This window comes from Schistocerca cancellata, chromosome 9 (assembly GCF_023864275.1).
Source record: "Schistocerca cancellata isolate TAMUIC-IGC-003103 chromosome 9, iqSchCanc2.1, whole genome shotgun sequence".
NCBI classification, from domain to species: domain Eukaryota; kingdom Metazoa; phylum Arthropoda; class Insecta; order Orthoptera; family Acrididae; genus Schistocerca; species Schistocerca cancellata.
Window position 1 is genome coordinate 379,989,712 of NC_064634.1, and position 19,924 is coordinate 380,009,635.

At 42.4% G+C, this 19,924-nt stretch overlaps 1 non-coding gene across 1 annotated transcript; it reads left to right on the forward strand.

Annotated features, from left to right (window-relative positions):
* Positions 1-19,851: 19,851 nt before the first annotated feature.
* Positions 19,852-19,924, forward strand: Trnaa-cgc (transfer RNA alanine (anticodon CGC)). Its single transcript has one exon. It is a non-coding gene; the product is annotated as a tRNA-Ala (tRNA).

The window sequence follows — 19,924 nt, forward strand, 5'->3', positions numbered from 1 at the left end:
CAGTGCCATAGAACTTAGAACTACTTACACCTAACTAACCTAAGGACATCACACACAATCATGCCCGAGGCAGGATTCGAATCTGCGACCTAGAACCGCTCGGCCACTCCGGCCGGCTGGGAACGAATCCAAATATTATTCTCGGTTGCAGGTTGTCAGTAGCAGGACTAATTTAATTCAATTTTTAGGCGGGACCATGACGTGACGTTGACAGCCATCTCACATAAACACGCAGCTGGGGGTAGCTTTGGAGTGACTATGGTATTGCTCATATGCTTTTGTATTGTGAATGGCCTGTGATACTCCTGTTCAAGGCGGCCGGATCATGTCGAGCGATTTATGCTATAGTTTCGTGCCTTGATGTAAGCAGGGTATCAGGGGCAGAACGAGCACAGATAACGATCTTATCTCCAGGAACTCCCACTGCCCTGGGCTTGGCATGGTCATGCATCTTGGGTAAATGTTAAGGTGGATAAACGAAGACCACCCATCCACTGTTCCCAACATGAGTCAAGATAACAATCTAGGTCAACTGCGTGTGTGGAAAAAGATGGGAATTATCCTGCTTATGAAATAGTAATAAATATCACCGTAAGTTATGGGGTAATACTATCTAACGATACAGTGTGTAGCTGAACTACCGTCATGACATTTGCTGTGGGCATTCATACCTCCCGTTGCTATGTGCTACAAATAAATCAGTTTTCCACAAATACCCACCCTTCTTTTCTGAGATTCATCTAAATACGCTACTTAACAACTAGCATAGTGTAAGACTTAAACAAAACACTGACGGACGACAGTAAACAAACAGGACAGCCAACACTGCCTGCTCGTCAGACTCTGGTTCTGGACGATGCCACCACTGTGCTGGTGGTGCACTGCGACCCGCCACAAAATACTTCCCTGTCTCCTGCTTCTAACAACCCTACCACAACAAAGGTCAAAATTTAATAATGATTGTCGTGTTGCTCACGCTGCTAAATACTGCATTTTCGGGCAACAACAAAGTTATTATGTGGCAGGTGTCATTAGAGCACAGTTAATAAAGTCATTTCATGTAATAATGAATAAACTAGGCACTCATCTTTTCGTGTTTCCCACGCTGGTCTCGTTGTAAAATCATGGCTCAATCGTCGAAATCTAGGTGGTGATGATTCCAAGCTCGGATGCAAAGAGGCCTAGGTTTTCTTCTGCTATATTCAAAAGTGTTATAGATGTATTTCACAAACCATTCTTGAAGATTGAACCTTTGAAAGTTAGCACAATGGTGATGTAAAAAAAAGTAATCAGCACTCCGAATTCAAGTTACACTTCTTTTTTATTGCTTTTGTTGCAATGACACGTAACACACAAAACATCACTTCAGAATACAAAACATACTTGAAAACATCTTCCTCACTTAAAGTTCACATTTTATAAGCTGATTACAATATGCGTCTTTCCAACATGACGTCCAAGACTTGATTTTCTCAAGGTCCGACTCTCTAACAACTAACTAGCTAATAATCGCTTACGCGCCCAAAAATAAAGTGTTACAGGTACGTCAAAGACCATAGTGACAAAAGAAAGAATATACACAAGAATAATATCATTGCAACATAAACATATCGATGTATCAAAGTATCTCTACATTAATGAAATCAAATCTGAATGTTGTCTCAGAAATATGTTAACTACTTTACAGAAAAACAGTATAATATTGCTGCCATCGAGAGGTTGGGTTGAAGTGCCGTAATGGTTACGTAATTCAAGTACCATTACATGCTGCACCGTAGCAGGGACAAGTGTGGTGTTACCATGCCATGTTGCTACACCACTGAGTAGCACCTGAGGAGTTATCGCACTCTAAACGCGAATCGTAGAGGAAATGCACTTTATGTAAAAATCAAAACAACCTAAAAAAATGTAATTGTAGTCTTCTTTGCACAGCCTACCAGAAAGCCGGCCATGTCCTGGCCATTCCGATCCGATTATTTCGCAAAGGGTGTGAGTATCGCTACACGTTACAGGAACCCGATAAGAAGGAGTCCGATTGCTCAAAAAAGAATATGAGCACAACCTTTCCTGCACTTTTGTGAATGGCTATGGTTTTTGTGTGGCGACGATCCTGCATGTTTTCACAGGACACTTCGTCATTTTTCACTCAGGTCTGAAGAGCTGACACAATGTCCTGTCCCCAGCGACCAGTCATGAAAGCATATCCAGTATGGATGACAAACAGCGACTGTCATTTAAACTGGCTATTTATCTGGGGATAAATATGCAACAGTCGCTTTTTTGGATTTTAGATACGATTTATTAACTAGTTTATGAGCCGCTCCAGGCTCAACATCAGATGGAGGTGTTACTGGAATATTATATCGTGGACCACATGTAGCTAGATGCTGTGGTGATGGGACTGGCGAAATCGACGGAAATTTAGTATTCGATGACGAAACGTTTATGAAACAGAAATGTTGTTATGTTTTTCGCACTTACAGTGCACTGCATCATGGTATCTGTAGCAAATACATTCCCATAATATACACACAAATATGCACAGTATTTTGCTGCGCTTGGTTTCACACTATTCACAGAATAATATTATCAGTAAATTTAAGTATTTATTTTGTCATACAACACATCTCAGGCTAAACATTACGCTGTAGCAAAGCATTATATCTACTGTACACATATTTTTTGTGTTTACGTCTAGTGTTTACATTCTATGAATAACACAAACTGCAGTCCGCTCTTAATGTGAGCGTTAAGTAGGGATGTTGGTTGTAGCTGAAAAACCGATTTTCGATTATACCATTTCTTTCATCTCCTGTTTAACCTGCTGTTGAAACTGCTCAAAACAACCATTTTCGAAAATAACAGATTTTCGGTTTTTTATTTGCTGTTATTTCCAGTTATAAATGTAAGCTTCGAACAAAGACCGGAAAATTTTAATGAAGGTGAAGGAGTAGAAGATCTTGATCGATATGGGGCAGAGGCTATGGCAGAAATCGGTCCCATTGCCTCCACCAAAAATGGCGACAGCGAAGGGGATGGGCGCCGGAAGGCGAAAGGCCACAAGTTTATGACTTTTGCTTCAGCATCACTTTTGTATGGTCTCAGTTTTTCAGCCTGAAACGACCGCAAAATTAATGGTTCTGTAATCATTCCAAGATTATGGCATATCAATAAAATTATAGATCTATCAATCAAATTTACCTTCTCTTCCAAAGGACATTGTGAATGTTTGCTCCTTATATGATGTTCAAAATGGCTTCAAATGGCTCTGAGCACTATGTGACTTAACTGCTGTGGTCATCAGTCCCCTAGAACTTAGAACTACTTAAACCTAACTAACCTAAGGACATCACACACATCCATTCCCGAGGCAGGATTCGAACCTGCAACCGTAGCGGTCACGCGGTTCCAGACTGTAGCGCCTAGAACCGCACGGCCCCTCCGGCCGGCTATATGATGTTCCAAGTCTGTTGTGCCTCCTCCAATTATTTATCTATTAAAGCAAATGTACCATTGTACCTCATTGCCACCGCACTTTGTAGAAAGCTTCCAAACTACAGACGACCTCATTCTGCAATACAGCCAATATCTGAGGACGACAGTAAGAATCTACCATTCAGACTATGTGGGAGCAAGCCTTGCACTCTACATGTACTTGTGTACCATATAGTAGGTCATCCCCTATGGAAGTTGGTACACAATTGTCTCAGCAATGCTAAACCAATTCTTGCGGGTGTACTGGTGTGGCACTATGGATTCTGGCCAAAATCATTGACTCGGCATTCATCAACAGCACTTCCTTATCCCCTAGTCCAATCTCAGAACCATGTGCCAAGGACAAGGAGGGGAGGGTGAGGGCAGGACCTGCCCCCCTCCCACCCCCCACTACTCTGTCCTCCCACTCCGATACACTCCACTCTAATGCATAACGACTCAGTTCCCCAACGTTAAAGAATTTTTCTAATTGATTTCTTGAGCCAGATGACAATTATTCAACTACATGAAACAAGATCCTCATATCTTTTGAACGGTTTGCATTAGGACGTTCAAACTGCATGATTGGGTGCTGGGCATGACGGGAATTAGTCTGCACTGTATGAAGCCCATATTAACTTGGTCGGGTTCATCAATAAGCAAAATTGGCACATTTGTGTGACTGAGAACCCGCATTTGGCAATCGAGAAATTCACCCTCAATGGGCGACTGTGTGGTGCGCAATGCCCAGTCACATAATAATCAGTGTGATAGTCCTTGATGGTAGAGTGACTGCCAAATGGTTTTGGAAGATGATTTCATTTCCATTATCCAAAATGACCCTAATTTCGACAAGATGTGGTTAATGCAAGACGGAGCTCGACATCATCGAGACAGGAGACTGTTTGATGTCCTGGAGGAGCACTTTGGGGACCGCATTCTAGTAAGACATAGTGTACATCAATAGCCCCAGAACCATTGCTGAGCTGAAAACAGCCATTCAGGATTTCATCGACAGCATCGATGTTCCGACATTTCAGTGGATCATGCAGAATTTCGCTATTCGTGTGCACCAAATCATCGGCAATGATGGCAGGCTTATCGAAAATGTCACAACTTAAATCCGAATATCTGTAGTGACGTTTACATGTTGAATAAAATGCGTGCACGCCCTAGTGTGTAACAAATTTACGTTTTTTTTAAATATGGTTCAATAATTGTCACCATTATTTGCGGAAATGCCCAATGAGAATAAGAAGTTCTTGAGGTTTGAGAAAGCCTACCACCAGGAACGATGTCCCTTTGTTGTATATGCTGATTTCGAGTGCTTACTAGTTCCTGCAGCATGTTGTGATGTTGATTCCAATGCCTCTCACACCACTTTCACAGAACGGAACATACTGTGTTGTATGCTTGTATGATTCCAGACATAACAAATTTGACTCATACATTAGGGGGATACTCCTCGAAAGATGGAAAAACTTGATTGGGATTTTGATGGCAAAAACATTCCAATGGCCAACCCGCAGGAGAAAGTTGTGCACACACACTGTCCCATAAAATTGTTCTGTCCTCAAGCCAATGACAACGCTGTGGAATAAGCAGATATACATTCTACGATGCAGAAACCTCCAGCAGTGTCTCAGATTGGTAATAGTTCTTACTGTCACCCATGGCATCTCTTTCATGTAGCATCCGTGGTTCAGGAAGTATATTGATTTAATCACAGAACAGACGGTTCTCATGATGTGTGATTCTGAAAGAGATTTTTATGAATTACTGAATAATTCAGTTTTCGGCAAAACCATGGAGAATGTTAGAAACAGTCGTGCAGTTCACTTAGTTTACCGTTGGCATCGGCGTTATCGTGCAGGACATTGACGTCACCAGTCCAAATTTTAAGTGAGCCACAATCTTGTGAATATGGCTAAGGTTTCAGTAGAGTTCACGAAGCCTGTCTATATCGGTATGTGAATTCTGGATCTCTCCAAATTCAGTATTTACTGATTCGACTACAAGTATGCAAAACCAAATTTCGCTGATGTCAGATTACTTTATATGGATACAGACAGTATCACTTGTGTGTGAAATGACGCGAGCCATATAAAATAATTAGGTGCAGTTGCGAGAAATACGACACATCTTGATGGGTGGCCGATAATCCTTATGGCACAACACTTCAGAACAAGAAGGTTATCGGCCTGATGATAAACAAAGTGAATGGCTTGCAGATTGTGGAGATTGTAGGGTTCTCACAGACGATGTATGCATACTGTATACACTCCTGGAAATGGAAAAAAGAACACATCGACACCGGTGTGTCAGACCCACCATACTTGCTCCGGACACTGCGAGAGGGCTGTACAAGCAATGATCACACGCACGGCACAGCGGACACACCAGGAACCGCGGTGTTGGCCGTCGAATGGCGCTAGCTGCGCAGCATTTGTGCACCGCCGCCGTCAGTGTCAGCCAGTTTGCCGTGGCATACGGAGCTCCATCGCAGTCTTTAACACTGGTAGCATGCCGCGACAGCGTGGACGTGAACCGTATGTGCAGTTGACGGACTTTGAGCGAGGGCGTATAGTGGGCATGCGGGAGGCCGGGTGGACGTACCGCCGAATTGCTCAACACGTGGGGCGTGAGGTCTTCACAGTACATCGATGTTGTCGCCCGTGGTCGGCGGAAGGTGCACGTGGCCGTCGACCTGGGACCGGACCGCAGCGACGCACGGATGCACGCCAAGACCGTAGGATCCTACGCAGTGCCGTAGGGGACCGCACCGCCACTTCCCAGCAAATTAGGGACACTGTTGCTCCTGGGGTATCGGCGAGGACCATTCGCAACCGTCTCCATGAAGCTGGGCTACGGTCCCGCACACCGTTAGGCCGTCTTCCGCTCACGCCCCAACATCGTGCAGCCCGCCTCCAGTGGTACCGCGACAGGCGTGAATGGAGGGACGAATGGAGACGTGTCGTCTTCAGCGATGAGAGTCGCTTCTGCCTTGGTGCCAATGATGGTGGTATGCGTGTTTGGCCCCGTGCAGGTGAGCGCCACAATCAGGACTGCATACGACCGAGGCACACAGGGCCAACACCCGGCATCATGGTGTGGGGAGCGATCAACTACACTGGCCGTACACCACTGGTGATCGTCGAGGGGACACTGAATAGTGCACGGTACATCCAAACCGTCATCGAACCCATCGTTCTACCATTCCTAGACCGGCAAGGGAACTTGCTGTTCCAACAGGACAATGCACGTCCGCATGTATCCCGTGCCACCCAACGTGCTCTAGAAGGTGTAAGTCAGCTACCCTGGCCAGCAAGATCTCCGGATCTGTCCCCCATTGAGCATGTTTGGGACTGGATGAAGCGTCGTCTCACGCGGTCTGCACGTCCAGCACGAACGCTGGTCCAACTGAGGCGCCAGGTGGAAATGGCATGGCAAGCCATTCCATAGGACTACATCCAGCATCTCTACGATCGTCTCCATGGGAGAATAGCAGCCTGCATTGCTGCGAAAGGTGGATATACACTGTACTAGTGCCGACATTGTGCATGCTCTGTTGCCTGTGTCTATGTGCCTGTGGTTCTGTCAGTGTGATCATGTGATGTATCTGACCCCAGGAATGTGTCAATAAAGTTTCCTCTTCCTGGGACAATGAATTCACGGTGTTCTTATTTCAATTTCCAGGAGTGTAGATTCAGTTGCCACGCTGAGACGAGCGACCTCACAAGCACTAACGAATGAAGACTAATCACCTCGTATGATGCAGCAGGTAGTCTTACGGTTGTGAGATTATAAGGTGCACTGCGACGGGAAGTTGATCTGTCACTTCATAACGACAAACGCTTCGTCTGTGCAGATGGGATAGGGACCCTCCCACTGTCACCATATTCGCTTGAGTGATCTGCATGTGTGTGTGTGTGTGTGTGTGGAACTGATAGATGAAGAATTTGTCATGGTTGAACGTATGCGTGTGAATTGTATATTATTATGTGTACCATGCACACAACAGCACACTATGTATGCTTGTAAAAAATTATGTATAACAGGTTTACAACTTTGCTTCTGCCATTTTACGATAGGTACCAGTAGCAAGTGATAGGTCGTAATCACCATACAACGAGCTTAGGTATTTTGTAAGTAAAACGTCGTCAAAATATAAGTCGATTTGTTATCGTACCATACAGCTACATTTGATTGAAGATTGAAGATTCTCGTCGTTCGTGGGAAGTTTTAATTTTCTGATTTAAATGAAGAAATCTGCGGCTAACGCTCATAAAATTCCGAATAAAATCTAATCTGAGGCATCTATTAGTGCCGGTCGCTGTGGCCGAGCGGTTCTAGGCGCTTCAGTCCGGAGCCGCGCTGCTGCTACGGTCGCAGGTTCGAATCCTGCCTCGGGTATGGCTGTGTATGATGTCCTTAGGTTAGTTAGGTTTAAGTCGTTCTAAGTCTAGGGGACTGATGGCCTCAGATGTTAAAGTCCCATAGTGCTTAGAGCACTATTAGTGAAAGAACGTGTAAATAATAGTTTCAACGCATGAAGAATGGAGATTTCGACGTTAAAGATCGGCATGGCTGCGGAAGAGAGAAGGTATTCGAAACTACTGAAACGACGGAAACAGTCTCAGGAGATCGTCACTGAAAACAGTTGATGCGTTTGATCCGAGCGATCGAAATGAAAAAGTGATTTTGCAGCATGACAGTGCTAGACCCCATGTCGCAAAACCTGTCAAAACATACCCCATCCGCCACATTTTCCAGACATTTCTCCTTTTGACTACCAGTTTTTTTCGATGAATGGCACATGGTCTGGCTGACAGGCACCTTCACGTCTATGGACAAGTGCAAAATTGGATCGATTCATGACTCTGCTCGAAAGACACCCAGTTCTTCTGCCATGGGATTCGTATACTGCCAAAAGCATGGGAGATGGTAGTGGCTAGCGATGGGTATACTTTGAATCATAAGTTTTTTGTAAGTTTTTCACATTGAAGCCTCTAACACTCGTTCGACCTATACTTGAGTATTGCTCATCAGTGTGGGATCCGTACCAGATCGGGTTGACGGAGGAGATAGAGAAGATCCAAAGAAGAGCGGCGCGTTTCGTCACAGGGTTATTTGGTAACCGTGATAGCGTTACGGAGATGTTTAACAAACTCAAGTGGCAGACTCTGCAAGAGAGGCGCTCTGCATCGCGGTGTAGCTTGCTCGCCAGGTTTCGAGAGGGTGCGTTTCTGGATGAGGTATCGAATATATTGCTTCCCCCTACTTATACCTCCCGAGGAGATCACGAATGTAAAATGAGAGAGATTAGAGCGCGCACAGAGGCTTTCAGACAGTCGTTCTTCCCGCGAATCATACGCGACTGGAACAGGAAAGGGAGGTAATGACAGTGACACGTAAAGTGCCCTCCGCCACACACCGTTGGGTGGCTTGCGGAGTATAAATATAGATGTAGATGTAGATGTAACTTCGAGAAAAAATGCCAGAAACAAATTTGTAGACCTAATAAATATTTGTGTGTTTATGTGTATGTGTCGTTCTTTAGCTGCTGCTGCTGGTCTCTTTATACTATAAATATTGGGAATAATTAACAAAATCATCTTAATATAATGTATCTCTGTTAGTCGATCACTTTTTGTCATGTAAATAAATTAATTCTTCAATTATGCAATCCCTTTTTGAAAAAAAAAGTATTCTTATTGGTATAACGCATCTCTGGCGCTTTAAATATTGTGTAATTGATCAGTAGCTGTTATGTAAATAAAAAATCATTCTACACTTATACAATCTCTGTTTTTTTTAAAATGTATTGTTTCTGATAATAAATCATGAGTTATATCCCTATACCTACATTATTTTTATTATATTATTATTATTTGTTCCCTATTCACTATTAAAGTTATTGTTAGGTGGAAGCAAATGAGGACAATTTTTTTTTGTAGAACATCTTTTTATTTATGCACAATAGGTCAGTTTTACAAATGTATCTAAATATTTATTTTTATATGCTTTTAAATCAGCCGCAATTGCACTGAAGCCTATAGAAGAAATTATACACATGGGCATTACTTACATAAATTTAACCTCTACTCATTTTGTAATTACAGGCTCAAAACTTATACCATTTGGTACTGGGGAAATACAGGCACGATGCATTGCTCTACTTCATCTTCATTTACACTATTATTGTGCAAATATGCGTCCAGTTCATAGCATGCCCGTCTCACATATGGATGGGGGGAATACAGATACTGATAAATTTTTCCACTTGGTCTATATTTATACTTATTGGGCAAATACTCAACAAATTCATAATATGATCCTCTCACATATGGACACCAGCAGCTTAGTCTGTCAACTGCAATCAGTAAAGTACTGTACAGATCACTTAAATTTACCACCTCAGAATGTTTAAAGTATATGCTTGCACCCTCCGATTTTAACTGAAAAACTGGCTTCTTATATAAAGTGTCCCACATTAAACTGGAGCATTTCATACACGGGATTCAAGTAACAATGCGCTAACTAAAAAAGATTAGATAATAGTAACGTTAAAAAAAATGCAGTTATATGTTTATAAGAGACGATAGCAGTGGTGGCCATAGGCATTCAGGCATCACTGACTTTGTGTAATGATGTTATCAGAAACATGATGTAATTGTGCAGGCATGATGTCTTTAATTTGTCTAATAAGACTGCCAGTATATAGTTTGCTTTTTAGTATGCCCCATAAATAAAAATGATATTAAGTCCAGGGATCGTGGGGGCCAGAGGCTTTTACTGACAAGTCTGCCTTCAGGGAATATGTTGGTGATGTGAGCCATTCTTTAGTTAGATACATGAGTGGCTGCTCCATCTTGTTGGAATACTGCATGCAGCTTCTCCACATCTGTTAACTGTGCATAGAAAGTCAAAGATCTCTAGATATATGGCACTGTTTAAGGTGTAATTGTAAAATATGGGGCCACCAATGTGCACACCAGACATTGCACACCAAACATCTATCTTCACTAAGTGGAGAGGTTCTCTATACAGAATTTGTGGGTTGTCCTGCGACCTGCTACGGTCGCAGGTTCGAACCCTGCCTCGAGCATGGATGTGTGTGATATCCTTAGGTTAGTTAGGTTTAAGTAGTTCTAAGTTCCAGGGGACTGATGACCACAGATGTTAAGTCTCATAGTGCTCAGAGCCATTTGAACCTTTTTTTGTACCTGTGACCAGCTTACATAACCTGAAAAATGAAATCAGGCCTCGTTTGACATGACGTAAAGCAAGAAGTACCAAGTAACCATTAGCAATTGATGTTAACAGCCAGTTGCAATAATGAGCTCTTTTTTCCCAATCCTCAAATTTCAAGTCTTGCACCACACTCACACAATAGGTTTTTAATTTCGTATCTTTCAGCACAAAATGACAAGATATGTGGCATACACCAACCTGCTGTGACAACCCACTTACCAACTTGCAGAACTTCTTTTAATATCCAAGAGAATTCTGTGTATAGTTTCAGGGGTCCTCAGTCACCTACTTCTCTGCACATGCTGAACAGATCCTACAGATCTCCATTTGTTGTACAGATCTTGAATAGCGCTGATTGTGGGGAGTTTCCTACCAGGATGCTTCACTTGAAACTTTCTTTACATTCCTAAATGGAGTTTGCCTATGTAACACTTTACAATATCAATTCGCTATTCTAATGCAAGCTGCCCATTTCTGTAACAATGCAACTATACCAGCTTCTCACAAAGACTGATACATGAACACCCAGCTGGATTCAGCTTTCCGATAAAGTGTTGCCACTTCAAAAGCAATACGACTAGAGATGATTAACCAGTATGTGAGGCATACTGGTTTCATGTGGGACACCCTGTACATATTGATAAATGATGCCTCACCATTTAATGTGTTAAAAATAGGGCTATGTGACGGACTGTATTCTATTGTCATCTTTCTCTCTCTGAACTCCATAATACTACACAGATAGCCCCACTCATGTCATGAATACTGCACCTAGTACAAAGGTATTGAATGGTCTTCAAGATAGAAGAAGTGGACAGTGTTAAATTCTTGGGATTACAGCTAGATAATAAATTCAACTGGGAGGAGCACACCACAGAACTGCTGAAGCATCTTATCAAATCTCTGTTTGCAATGCGAATTTTGTCAGACGTAGGGGATATAAAAATGAAAAAGCTGGCATACTATGCTTACTTTCATTCCATAATGTCATATGGGATTATTTTTTGGGGTAATTCATCAAGCCAAGCTAAAGTTTTCCGGGCACAAAAACGTGCAGTAAGAGTTATATGTGGTGTGAACTCAAGAACATCCTGCAGAGGCCTGTTTAGGGAACTAGGGGAACTAACTACTGCTTCCCAATATATTTATTCCTTAATGAAATTTGTCACTAAAAATATATCACTTTTCAATCCAACAGCTCAATCCATGGAATCAATGCTAGAAATAAGAATAATCTACACAAGGATTTAAAGTCACTTACTCTTGTACAAAAAGGTGTGCATTATTCAGGAACACACATTTTCAATAACTTGCCAGCAGCCATAAAAAGCTTAACAACCAATGAAATTCACTTTAAGAGAAGCCTAAAGGATTTATTGGTGGCCAACTCCTTCTACTCCATTGATGAATTCCTCAGTAAAACCAACTGATTTATATATATATATATATATATATATATATATATATATATATATATATATATATATATATATATAACTTCTTCACAATTTCAGTGCAGTAATGTGTTCATTGTAAATATGTGTGTGTGTGTGTGTGTGTGTGTGTGTAAGTACAATCTAACTTCTGCACCATTTCAGTGCAGTAATGTGTTCATTGTAAATAAGTATTATAGTAGTTGTATTACATGTTTATTACCTTATAAATGAATAAAAAACTTTTTAATTTTAAATTCAGTGCATTAGTATTTGTACAAATGACTCTTTCATATAGTGTTCATTAAAAATGACGATCATTCCACTTGAGACCTGTAGAATGGTACATTAGCTTATTTGTTTTAGTTGTAAATATTTGTCACGTATTGTTATTTTTCTGAGATGTTCCACATCCTGGAGGACCTCCTCACTACGGATCAATTGGAATGAAAGTAAATCTAATCTAATCTAATCATTTAGCATATCAAAGTCACTGTGAGATGCTAAGCTGACATTCACGCATTTAGACCCTCTGGCAGTTAAATTGTATGTATTGGTAAACAGCAAAAATAGCAAATAAATGTGTTACACTGGACAGCTAATGATGCTGCACACACATTTAAATTGTTATGAAAAAAATACTCGAAGGATAGGGGGCTGAACTTGGATGATATTGGCTGCTGAGCAGGAGTTCTCAGGGTGGGAGGGAAGGGGAGGGGTGCTCCATGCCATTGATTATGAATTTAGAGGGACGATGCATTGCAGTGGGTGGGGCGGAATGGCTGTCCTCTCCCCCTCCCCTCCTTGGCCTTGACTCATGATTTCTGGAATGCTGCTGTCAGCGGAATGTAAAATGTGCAGATACCTCAGCTGTACTAGGACACCAAAAAAAAAGAGCTGACGCGTTCTGAATCAGCCTCTTTGCCCAGAACCTGCAGTGCCACAATACCGTTGTTAGTATACTGTTCGAATTGTTATCATAATGGGACTGATCACTTTCCCCATTTTCTACAAGCACCCAGTATTTGAAAGCAATGAAAATTTTACCAGTTAACATGAATAACTTTTTAAAAAGTTATTTAAAAACTAACAACTTTAGCACTACTGCTCTGGTGGTCTGCCACGCCGTTTTTTTACCTGGTTATTAGTAAAAAATGAAAAAAAGTCTTTTATAAACGAGACTACCGCTAACGGCATCCGTCCTTCCGTGAGGTGCTATTGCTATACCTTGACCCTTGTGACGGATATGCGGTCCTCTGGTGCTCTTCGTATACTTACGCCACTCTTTGATGAATTTCCCTTCCGTTCAGTCCTTCCGCTGTTATGAAGCGCGCTATTCACCTTAACTTTAATTTGACTGTTTTCAGACGACTGGGTGCAATGGACGGTCGACGCGTGCACATGCTCACTCTGTCGTCAGGCGGATTTGTGCCTGTGTCCCTCTAGTGGCGGGTTTGGGACATCAACGTTCTTATAGGTTTTGCACCCATTTCCTCGTGCAATAACATTACTATCCTTTCATTTTACAGCCTCTTGCTCGTTTCTTTTTGAACGCACCTTATAGTTAGCTATGGATCATTTAACCCAATTCGAAATAAGACGTTTTCGTTTAAGTTGCCATCAGTACATTCTCCTCAGTACTTGTAACACTCTACCCTATGTACTTACTGTTGTTCCTATTTCACAATATAGATAATGTTACAGAATTTGCAACACAAATCTTGGATCCACTGTTGTTTTTTCAATATTCGTTACAAACCCATTTCATGGATGCGAATTTGTAATTTAAAGAATAAAAAAAACAATGTACAGAATATAGTGTTACTGACAGTAAAGTGCTAAATGAAGCAAGTTTCCCAGTCTTCTTTCGAAGGCTGCTTCTATCTGCTCCAGTTCTGTTAATGCTGATATCCCACCTTCCAAAGTCTGAGGTAAGGGATGGAATGTATACGACGATCGGAACGTGCTTCTCCGTTAGTGATTCCGTCGCAGCACTAGACAGAATGCGTGGAACACTGTGCGCTGTCCCCGCCCCACTGATGAGTTTTATTATTTGCGTAGTTCGGCTCTGTCTTAATGTTGACTAAATTCGTCCAGAGAAAGAGGGGACGGCGCAGCTGATGAACAAAATGTCACCTATGGCGATCACACACCAGTAACTGACGCTGTCGGACTGCTTCTAGTAATAACTCTTATTCAGAACTTCTTTTTTACAATAGTTAAAGCGATTTATTTGTGATACCAATGTACAGTCGGCTCTTGAGGTACCGCCTACTGCGTTACCGGCCGTTAAAGTGCTTCTTCCTACTTTCGCTGTTATACACCAAGTTCCTCATTATACATTCTTCGTTTTTTTCCTCCGAAGTCCAACAACCGCCTCGGAGTCTCCCGCCGCCGCGACTCTGGACATCCATGGAGCGACGTCATCAGCCTCACTGCGTTTGCTCCGTGGCGGCCCGCTACTTGCCGCGTCAACGAAAGTCCGCGCCAGTTGCTGGCTCGGTGTTTGAATTGTCTGCGCATATAAAAACCAAATACTTCCGCAGTATTTATGCACATAACCAACAAATCCTAATCCGCAACTCATTATCATTTAATTAGAATTTGTGCTAGGCCAGGGGCGATAGACGGCGCATGCAACAGACCACTTGTCTTTTACACCACACAACTGGACGCTCCCGTGAATATATGTAACATTATATGTTGTAAACTCATGTGTAAGACACGTGCAATTTGTGTGTTACAATGCATTGTGTTAATGAATCGACAGCACAGCTTATGAAACGAAAGAGGAATGTGCGAGAGTTGAGAACAAGTATTAGACCTGTTATTTGTTTTATACAAGAAACTGGCTGAGTACCTGGCGTTGCCCTTGTATTAATTTATTCCAGTCTTCTGTTGGCTCAGCTCCTCCTTCCCCCTCTCTCTGTCCCCTCTGCTCCTCTCCATGTGTCCATCTCTTCCAGCCCCTGTAACTGCCCATCTGTTCCTACTCTCTCTCTCTGTCCATCTGCTCCTCCCCCTCTGTCCATTTGCTCCTTCGCCCTCTGTTCATCTCACCCTCCCACTCTCTGTCTTCCTCGTCTCTTCCATCTCCTGCTCCCCCCTCTCTGTCCATCTGCTCCTCCCCCTCTGTCCATTTGCTCCTTCGCCCTCTGTTCATCACACCCTCCCACTCTCTCTCCTCCTCGTCTCTTCCATCTCCTGCTCTCCCCTCTCTGTCCATCTCTTCCTCCCCGTCCTCCTGTCCATCTCCTCCTCACCGTTTCTTTGTCCACCACCTTCTGTCCCCTCTCTGTCCATCTCCTCCTCTTTCCTTCACTACCCATTTTTCGTGCCCCCTCTCTCTGTCCATCTATATTATTCTTACGTAACACTCCTGTCGTACGAGGCAACCTATATAGCAGGGTCTTACAAAACACACTTGTCTGTATCTCCCTAAATAATATGTCTAGATCGTTATAAAACCCCCTATGTTGTCTTGGGGCGCCACGAGTATATTATTCTTGCACAACACACCTATCATATAGGGCCGGCCGTGATGGCCGAGCGGTTCTAGGCGCTTCAGTCCGGAACCGCGCGACTGCTACGGTCGCAGGTTCGAATCCTGCTTCGGGCATGGATGTGTGTGATGTCCTTAGGTTAGTTAGGTTTAAGTAGTTCTAAGTTCTAGGGGACTGATGACCTCAGATGTTAATTCCCATAGTGCTCAGAGCCATTTGAACCATTTTTTGTCATATAGGGCAACCTATATAGCAGGGTCTAACAAGACATGCTTGTCTGCATTTCCTTAAATAATAGGTTTAGAGCCTTATAAACTCCTCTGTGTTGTCTCGGGGGGCAACGAGTTTGTGCATCAGATTAAGACCACACACACACACACACACACACACACACACACACATACACACACACACACTCACACACACACACGCACAGGATGATCAGAAAAGTCGGAAACGCTTGTAGAGATGTTGCAGGGCAGGTCATACTGAGACATGCATGTTTAAAAGAGAAATTCGATACGTTGTGCCCTATCGGAGTTACTTAGCAGTGAAGTTAGCTAATCATGTCGGTATGGATCCAAATTCAAGTTTCAGCTAACCAAACAAAGCACTCATTGGGCAACAGCGCCCCTGGCAGGCCACTTGAATGTGAATATACGACAGACACCCCGATTGGCTAATTTCTGTGCTGAGTAGCAAGGAAACGGCGCAAAGTATAGAATTTTTTTCTTAACATTCATATGACCTGTCCTGCAACAACATTCATATGACCTGCCCTGCAACATACCTATGAGTGTTTCATACATTTTCTGATCACCATGTATATAGTGTGTACCAGGTTTGGTTGAAATCGATGGAGGGGTTTGAAGGAGATTTATACCCACAACTTTGCCTGAGTATCCACCTGTACATACACTATGTGATCAAAAGTATCCGAACACCCACAAAAACATATGTTTTTCGTACTAGGCGCATTGCGCTGCCACCTACTGCCGGGTACTCCATATCAGCGACCTCGGTAATCATTAGACATCGTGAGAGAGCAGAATGGAGCGCTCCGTGGAACTCACGGACTTCGAACTTGCTCAGGTGATTGGGTGTCACTTGTGTCATACGTCTGCACGCGAGATTTCCACACTCCTAAACATCCCTATGTCCGCTGTTTCCGATATGATAGTGAAATGGAAATATGAAGGGACACGTACAGCACAAAAGCGTACAGGCCGACCTCGTCTGTTGACTGACAGAGACCGCCAACTGTGGAACATGGTTGTAATGTGTAATGGGCAGACGTCTATCCAGACCATCACACAGGAATACCAGACTGCATCACGATCCACTGCAAGTCCTATGACAGTTAGCCGGGAGGTGAGAAAATTTGGATTTCTTGGTCGAGCAGCTGCTCGTAAGCCACACATCACGCCGGTAAATGCTAAACTCCGTCTCACTTGGTGTAAGGAGAGTAAACATTGGACGATTGAACAGTGGGAAAACGTTGTGTGGAATGACGAATCACAATGCACCATGTGGCGATCCGATGACAGGGTGTGGGTATCGCGAATGCCCGATGAACGTCATCTGCCAGCGTGTGTAGTGCCAACAGTAAAATTCGGAGGCGATGGTGTTAAGGAGTGGTCGTGTTTTTCATGGAGGAGGCTTGCACCCCTTGACGTTTTGCGTGGAACTATCACAGCACTGGCCTTCATTGATGTTTTAAGAACCTTCTTGCTCCCCATTGTTGAAGAGCAATTCGGGGATGGCGGTTGCATCTTTCAACACGATCGACCACCTGTTCATAATGCACAGCCTGTGGCGGAGTGGTTACACGACAATAAATCCCTGTAATGGAGTGGACTGCACAGAGTCCTGACCTAAATCCTATAGAACACCTTGGGATATTTTGGAACCCCGACTTCGTGTCAGGTCTCACCGACCGACATCGATACCTCTCCTCAGTGCAGCACTGCGTGAAGAATGGGCAGCCATTCCACAGGAGCTTTCCAGCACCTCATTGAACGTATACCTGCGAGAGTGGAAGCTGTCATCAAGGCTAAGGGTAGGCCAATACCGTATTGAATTCTAGCATTACCACTGGAGGGCGCCACCAACTTGTAAGTCATTTCCAGTCAGGTGTCCGGATACTTTCGATCACGTAGTGTATGTTTCACATGTTTAACTCACATTTGTACACATATTTTATCTTTTTCTCCAGCAAATTTCGCTACACATTTTCGTTTTCATGCAGCTCAATGTTTATGACGTCATATCTCCTGAACTGTGGGTCGTATAAGGATATAATTTTGCAGCTATGTCCAGCGGTATATGTGAATACTGTCTGCGGAATGTTATTGTGAATAGAGCTGGTAGTAAAGGAGTGATAAACTAAAACATCATGTATGACGCATAAGTTTTTCCCGGATCTCTGTTTTTATAATATCATAGCTCTTGAGCTGTGTACTGTAGAATCATGTACTTTTGCAGATGCATTCAGTGGTATATATAAATACTGTCTACAAGATGTGTTGAGAATAGAGTTAACAGTAAAGAAGTGGCTACGTAAACAGTGAAAATGTAGTAAGCAATAAACTTTTTTTCGTTTCATCATTTTGTGGACGGTGCTAGTGAGAAAAAGTATCGTAAAGGTTTGAAATTATGTGTAAAGCCTGTAAGTGCTCTTGTTCTCAAATATTGGATGAATATATTCTGGCAATTTGCGTCGTGAGTTACAATACTTTGCACTCGCACTTCTTTGAGAGGGAGGTGGTTCTTACCCACATAGCGGTTCTTTCTAGACAGTAAGGGACACGTGTACCAAGTCTGGTTGGAATCTATCCAGATGATTAGGGACGGATGTGAAACATATATACATATACACACTCAAGAAACGTAGACATACATCCACTTTTATAATATGTATGAATTAATATGCAACTTCCATACATATGGTGAGATGAAAACACCCGGCAAAGGGTAATAAATAAATTTTGTAACCAAAATTGTGACTGGTTGCTCCAAATCCTTCCTTCAAATCCTTCCTAATAGAAGATATTCTGTAGGAGAAAAAATACACGTTATCTTCGATCTCCGGCACCCAAGTGAAACTAAGATTAAACTGAACGTTAGGCAAATACCTTCACTTGTCGGCAATCTATGCAAATGGTCAGACTCGTGACAGGGACAGAAGATTTAGAATGTTGAACGACAGTGTTAATATTGACCGAGCTACGATGTTGCATATAACTCAAGGATCAATTACAAAATATTGCTGTTTAGCATAGTAATGATCAGAGAGTCCTGAGGACAGGAAATGTAGTGTAATGAGATAGTAACCGGTATAATCCGTTACCAACTGAGTGTATGCTAAAGACACGCAACCTAAAAAGATCAGCGTGCAGCCTGATTGGAATGTTGTGATGAATTTCATTGCGGGAGAGAATGAAAGATTTCACATTTGTGGGAGAATGCAGGAAAAATGTAAATAATTTATGAAAACAGCAGCTCTGTATGAGTCAACTGAATCTGATATTCGAATACCTGACTATTGTACTGCAAATCAAAAAAACGTAATTTTTTTAGTTCATGTCACGGAAAAATACGTGTTAAGCACCCCAACGTGCACGAAAATCGTGATTTCTATCTAGCAATTTGTCAACTTCAGGGCAGTTGTGGAAATTTTGTTGTAGGCGCCACGGAAAGAACAATGTTAAGTACAGATTTCCTACCGGCTGGTGTAAATGGGTCATACAAGAAGAACGGCTATATCTGAATTGTGAAATTTTTTATGTATTACGAAATTTAGTGCATTGCAGCGTAGAAGAAAAAAAATGGAAATGTATACTCTAAGGAATGTTCATATTGAATCCTTTTTCTCGGTGAAAAGTATTCCTGCATTATATATGCCCATTTATGATTCAATGTTCTCTTAAACTGTGTTCCTTAAATTGTACCTAATTGATGTTTAGTACTAAATTGTATTAATTTTCATAAATTACAATTTTGCCTTTTGTATTTTTGTAATATAACAAATTTGAGTTGTTTTTCATTTTTTATTTTAACTTAAGTACTAATTTTGTCTGATGGCGGTTCGAATGTTATGTTATGTTACAGGAAGCAAACAAAAAATGTATATTATTTCTTGTAGAAAAATGGCAAAAGTATTACATGTAGAGTCATAACAAAAACCGAGCGAGGTGGCGCAGTGGTTAGCACACTGGACTCGCATTCGGGAGGACGACGGTTCGATCCCGTCTCTGGCCA